Source organism: Triticum aestivum, chromosome 4D, assembly GCF_018294505.1.
Source record: "Triticum aestivum cultivar Chinese Spring chromosome 4D, IWGSC CS RefSeq v2.1, whole genome shotgun sequence".
Classification (NCBI taxonomy): Eukaryota; Viridiplantae; Streptophyta; class Magnoliopsida; order Poales; family Poaceae; genus Triticum; species Triticum aestivum.
In genome coordinates, this window is record NC_057805.1 from 11,897,081 (window position 1) to 11,902,977 (window position 5,897).

The 5,897-nt window shown below is 45.0% G+C and overlaps 1 long non-coding RNA gene across 8 annotated transcripts; it reads right to left on the reverse strand.

Moving 5' to 3' along the window:
- Positions 1-338: 338 nt before the first annotated feature.
- LOC123095712 (uncharacterized) lies at positions 339-4,214 on the reverse strand. 8 transcript variants are annotated; one of them, XR_006446313.1, is made up of 6 exons: positions 3,666-4,214; positions 3,546-3,585; positions 2,995-3,063; positions 2,148-2,255; positions 951-1,334; positions 339-699 (listed from the first exon to the last, which is right to left on the reverse strand). It is a non-coding gene; the product is annotated as an uncharacterized lncRNA (long non-coding RNA). The 8 variants fall into 8 exon arrangements; XR_006446311.1 differs by having other exon boundaries at positions 2,148-2,796; XR_006446312.1 differs by having other exon boundaries at positions 2,177-2,255; positions 3,546-3,599.
- Between the last annotated feature and the right edge of the window lie 1,683 nt (positions 4,215-5,897).

Below are 5,897 nucleotides of genomic sequence, written 5' to 3' on the forward strand. Positions count from 1 at the left end.
CCGCTAACAAAGCAAAATACAACATAGCATGATACCTATGAGGTGCCAGAAGAATAATTAGATAGCTATGATGGCTGTCAATTCTGATGGGCCGCTGACCAAAGGATTATAAGCATTTCATGTCAAATATGTAGCAACAGCAAGCAATAATCCAGGTTATGTAGACACAAAGGATAGATACTTGATATATTACAGGAAATGCGGCATGATAGAATAGGATTAGGAGTACATAGGATTCATAATAATTAGACCAGGTCATTTGTGCATGTAGAGGAAGCATTCAGTAGTGCATCAGGGGAGAAAATAACACAAAAAACATCGAAGCAAACCGTTGATACAGAAGACCAGCGACAATCACATAAGCTACCATGATCATCCTGGCATTGCATACATAAGTTTGCATCCATCCCCTTCATCTTCTAGACGAACAGGGTACAGGCAGTAGAACAACAAAAGTCTGTCGTAGACACCAACGTAAGTATTGTGTTTCCTTGGACAACATAACAACATTAGCCAACCAGAAGTGCCAAATACAGAAATAAATGTATGCCAACCAACATGACGTAACATAATCGGAGCCAGCAGAGAAACAGGACACTGTTGTAGACCATCCGAAGATACGCCTCCATAGCCAAAGATCACTCCTATGTGCATCGATATTGGCCAGGGGCAGGGCCATCACCACACAAAGCTGCAAACCTGAAGATCATGGACAAAAAAATATGAATCAGGAACAAAGCATCTCGATCAGATGCAAATTAAAAGACCCTTAAATCCATCTGAATCAGTTTTTAGATGACAAACAATAAACCGTGACAATAAAAAATAGTAGTCAACAACCATAGGCCAGGAAATAGCATCTGTCATTCCTTGATCTTACCATGGAAGCATCATATATCATCGATCTATATTATAAGAACTATGTATAAGAATGAGAACCGGAGTTATACCCTTTTGCAGTAGTGAAGCAGGGAGGCTAACATTGAGGTCGAGGAAGCCATAGAGGCAGTTATAGATGAAGCTGTGTATGTCGGTCGTCCACTCAACCTCCGTCTCCACCAACACCTCGTGTAATGACTCTTTCCTCATCCATGCACACAATCAAATCCATGGGGGAGAGAAGACCGAGGTGAGATGGGCTCGGGACAATCCTAAAGAAAATGGAGGTTGGAGGGTTTGATATCTCGGAGGCAAAATGTGCCTCAATGGCAGCTCCACATCAGCATGGTCACGAAAACACAGATAATTGCCCGCACATCTTATTGCCACCTTTATTGTGCTTCATACCTAGCTGAAGTTCCTGATAATTGTTTGCCAGAAACCATCTTGTTATCCTGGAAAAGTATAAGAACACAAGAACATGAATAAAGTTGATAACTTTAAATACATATATGACATTTAATTAAGCAAAACATTATTAGTCATAACAGAAGGAGATAAAGAAAGTCAAAAGCCTGTTATTTAAACCGAATATGTTTAAAGTCCCTATCTGATTTAGACTAAGCAGGAGAACATCTGATACAACTAATAAAGCAAACCTCCATAAAGATTTTTAAATTGCCAAACTTTACAGAAAGAAGAACCAGACTATTTAATATCTAACAGATGTGGAGCAACTGAGCATGTCAACCAGAATTAAACCAACTGTCAGGGTGAACAACCACCATCTCGCTGAGATTTTAAATTGGGTTAATTGGTTAAGCCATCTTCTAAGTTGAATGATAGTATGATGCCAAATAGAACATGTTTTTTAGAATACATATTGAATAATATAAACTGAATTTCAACTTGGATCATCCGATATTAACACATACAGTATTTTTCCACTTGCAATATAATTGTACCAAACCACAAGTATTCTTCGATTTGGATATACAGGGGACCAAAAAACGTAACTAAAATTGCACCAATGATATGACAACTACGACAACAAAAAAGATTCCATAGACATCACAATTTGTACAGGAGGGGCAATTCATGCACACTGCGAACAAAATTCCTTGAGACTTGATTGAATAATCTAAACTGAAATTCAACCTGAACAACGCTTCCATCTCATTCATTGAGACTTGATTTAATTTTAGAAAAAGAAATCTGAATCAAACAACCCAAACAGTGGTAAGAATAAATTCGGAGGAGGAGCTCACATGAAGAGGTGCAAGTTGAGAGAGGATACCACGGTGGGAGGCGCAGGCCTTCAGTGACCTTCACAGGAGCAGGGTAGCAGACTTGTGTCATCAGTGGTGGATCTCTACCTGGACAAATTATCAAGCATCCACAAATTATCAAGCAATCCCAAGGACCAACACACGCCTAGGAGCAGCGGTGTACCCAGGACCAGCAGCACAACCAGGGATAGACACATGCACAGAAGCGGCGTCGTGCCCAGGATCAGCAGCACGACCAGGGACGGACACATGTATAGCAGCAGCTGCATGCCCATAATCAGCACTACGAACACCCCTACCACTTGACCGAGGTATGGTGCCACGCCCAGCAGCAGGCACCTGCCGAGCGCCACGCTCACGCCTGGCGACAGACTCAGCTCCAGTAGCAGGCATCCACCGACTCATACCCCTACGCCTGTCCCGGCAAGCAGCGACATGATCAGAAACAGGGGCACGCCCTAGATTAGAACCTCCACGGCCAGTGGCTCGACCACGACGACCAGCAGACCGCCCACGGTCACGCCCACGACCACCTACCAACCCAACACGAGGCTCGACTGTGGCTTAAGCATGAGCCGCAACCGGACCACGCGCCATGTCAACAACCCAACAGCATCATACACACACACTGGACAAATAAGAAGCAAGAACCACGTAAGTATACATCAGAGCATAGCAGCAACACACCTTGTTTTAGAATGATTTATAGAGAAGGCATTTGGACACGACTGAGTAAAATGAAAGTGGAACTTGAAGAATGATAAACTATGAAAAAAAACCTTGAGAGACTAAATATGAAAATGATCAAGCGATTGGACATTAGTACCTTGGGTCTAGCTGCTTGTTAACAGAAAGATCCAGTGGAAGTGACCTAGTTATAAGATGTACTGACAACCTGGATAGATAATTTATGGAGAAAGATTATTTTTGGTTGATTTTGCAACGAAATTTCAAGACCGACTTTTGCATTGCATTGCGGCGCTGACTGCTCGTCTAAAAAATTACACTACCTGTTAGAAGTATATGGACTATTTACTTTGAATCAACAGGACATCAACAGTAGGAGGCTTATGTTCAAGATTTATCTGATTAGATCATGCCTTGTCCAACAGGACATCAACAGTAGATGGCCTATGTTCAACATTTATCTAATTAGATCAGAGTGAGCTGTAAATAGCTAGATAAACTAATATAGAGTGTAAACTACACTGCCTGCAACGACACCAAGTTATATTAGTAACCTTGTCAATGGCAACATCCATTTAGAAGCAGTATTGTTCTATGTTATGCAGTTCTGTATAACTAAATAACAAAATTGATGACAATCCTATGGTCAAAGACTTGTCTTAGATATCATGCCAATGTATAGAAACATACCTTAAGCAAATCGTCCAAGAACACCTCAACCCCACAACGTCTGCTGCACCAAATCTGGGGAGAGGGTGAGAGTCAGAGCAGATTGGAGAGGAGGAGGAGGGGGGAGGGGGGTGAACTCACCAGAAACAGAGGCGACCCAGCCTGATGCGCCCCTGCAAGGCTGCACCTCGTGGCCAGCGGGAAGTGGAACCGCACGTGGGGGCGAGGGAGGAGACGGAGAGGAGTCGTCAGAGCCCACCGGAGCCGCGCCGGCGGCGAAGGCGCTGCCCAGCCCGAAACCCTAGACACGGCTGAGGGTCGCGAGCGAGCATGAGAGGCCGTGCGCCGCAGTTCTAGCCGGATAGGAAGAAGAGGCGGAGCAAGGGGAGGTCCTCGGTGTGGGGAGGAGGCGCCGGGCAGCGTGAGGTCAGGGACGGGGGCTGAGGCGAGCGGCAGCGACGGCAGCGGCGCGATGACAGGGGATGTACGGGAGATCGGGGGAGGTTTTTTTTGAGAGAGAAAGATCGAGGGAGGTTGAGATGGGATTGGTCTGGGCGAAGGAGAATGACGGCGGGGTGGGGTTGGATCTGGACGGCGGCGGGGCAGGGAGACGGGCGCGGGTCTAGGGTTGGAGGGAGAGAGGGAGGTGACGCGGGAGAAAGACGAAGAGCTGGGTGGCGCGAGTGCGAGGAGCGATGGCCAGGTTTTTCTCCACGGGCTGCCTTTTATACGCCTGTGTGTGAAAGGACGAAAACACCCTCGGCGGGGCAGCGAAACTACAAGCGGTGGCACACTGGAGGGGACGCCGACGAACCACACAGGCCACGCTCGCAGACACAGTCGCTGACCGGCGCGGCCCACCAGGGATCGACCCCACACGTCAACAAGGTTAGACAGTAATTCCAGAGTAAACAAAACCAGTAAGGAAAAGTGGATCGAAGCTACTATTCATTGTAGTAGTGATCCGGCTTGATCCAACGGCCCAGATCTCTCCCGAGCGAGATCGTACGGTTCAGAACAAATCAGAAGACAAATCCGACGGTCAGGAATCCCGAACGTGAGGAGGCTGGGTGGCTCCCAACTTACCTATTCCTGGATACACCGTATAACTGATTAACGAGCTTGTTCGGTTAGCACCAACGAAGGGGAGAACCAACGCCTATGTATACTTTATATACTCCTTCTGTTCCTAAATATAAGTTTCTTTATAGATTCCAATATGAACTGTTTATATTGAAATCTGTAAAAAAATATTTTCATATTGGAATCTGTAAAAAAAAACTTATATTTTATATTGGAATCTGTAAAAAAAACTTACATTTAGGAACGGAGGGAGTACTTGGTGTTGTAAATATTTCCTCCGTCTCATATTAGTTGTCACGAAATGAATGTATCTAGACACCTTTTAGCGCTAGATACATTCGGTTGAGTGATAACTAATATGAGATGAAGGGAGATAAATACTCGCACACTCCTAAAAAGTGAAAAAAAATATGTTAATACATCAAGTGGAGGTACTTCTGCTATGAGCATGAGTATCACCCGCAAAAAAAAAAGAGCTAAAATTTCTACCACTTCACGGTTGTCTTTTCTGATTTCTTACCTCAGTTGGCCTTATCACCAGTCCTTCCACTCTACTACATACCCATAGCACTACATATTAAAATAGTGTCTAGTCACAGTACATGATATTGATATTTTCCTCGATAAACTCGGTCATATTTTAAAACGGTTCGACTTAAAACAAACCAAAGGAGTCATTTTTAGTGTATTTTGCGTCAAGTATTTGAGATTGAAACCCATAAATTTGTGTGTAGATGGGGGATACAAAAAATAAAGACAAAGTTTCTGCGTATATATTACGTGGCTTGCGCATAAAACAAACTTGGCATGTTACTTTTGCCTAGGTTAGTATCCAGTTGTTTTAACGGGTGTGAATTCAAATAAGAGGTGTCTAGATCATAGTCGACCGAGACTTAACTGCACACCCGTGCATCGACGTGCAACTACTGAGGCTACAATTGCATATGCACCGGTTGCACGCACAAATAAGATCTGACGAATATAGCAAAGCAGTATGAATAAAGAGCATACGATGCTAAAACATTATCCTCTGGAGCATAGACCTTTTCCCCTAGCGACTTAAGCTAGGGTTTCCCTGTCCTCCGGCGGCGCCGCCGACAGTTCCCCTGTGATCGATCGCCCCCTGCGGCGACCGCAGCTACCGTCCACCGCCCCGGTTGCTGGGTCCGTCTTTGCGAGACCCTGACGGCTAGGGTTTCACCGACCAGGAAGATGGCCGCACCCTTGGAGGCTAGCGGATCGCGATCCAAAACCCCTGAAGACCCTAGCGTTTTGCTGGAGCGCTTGCAT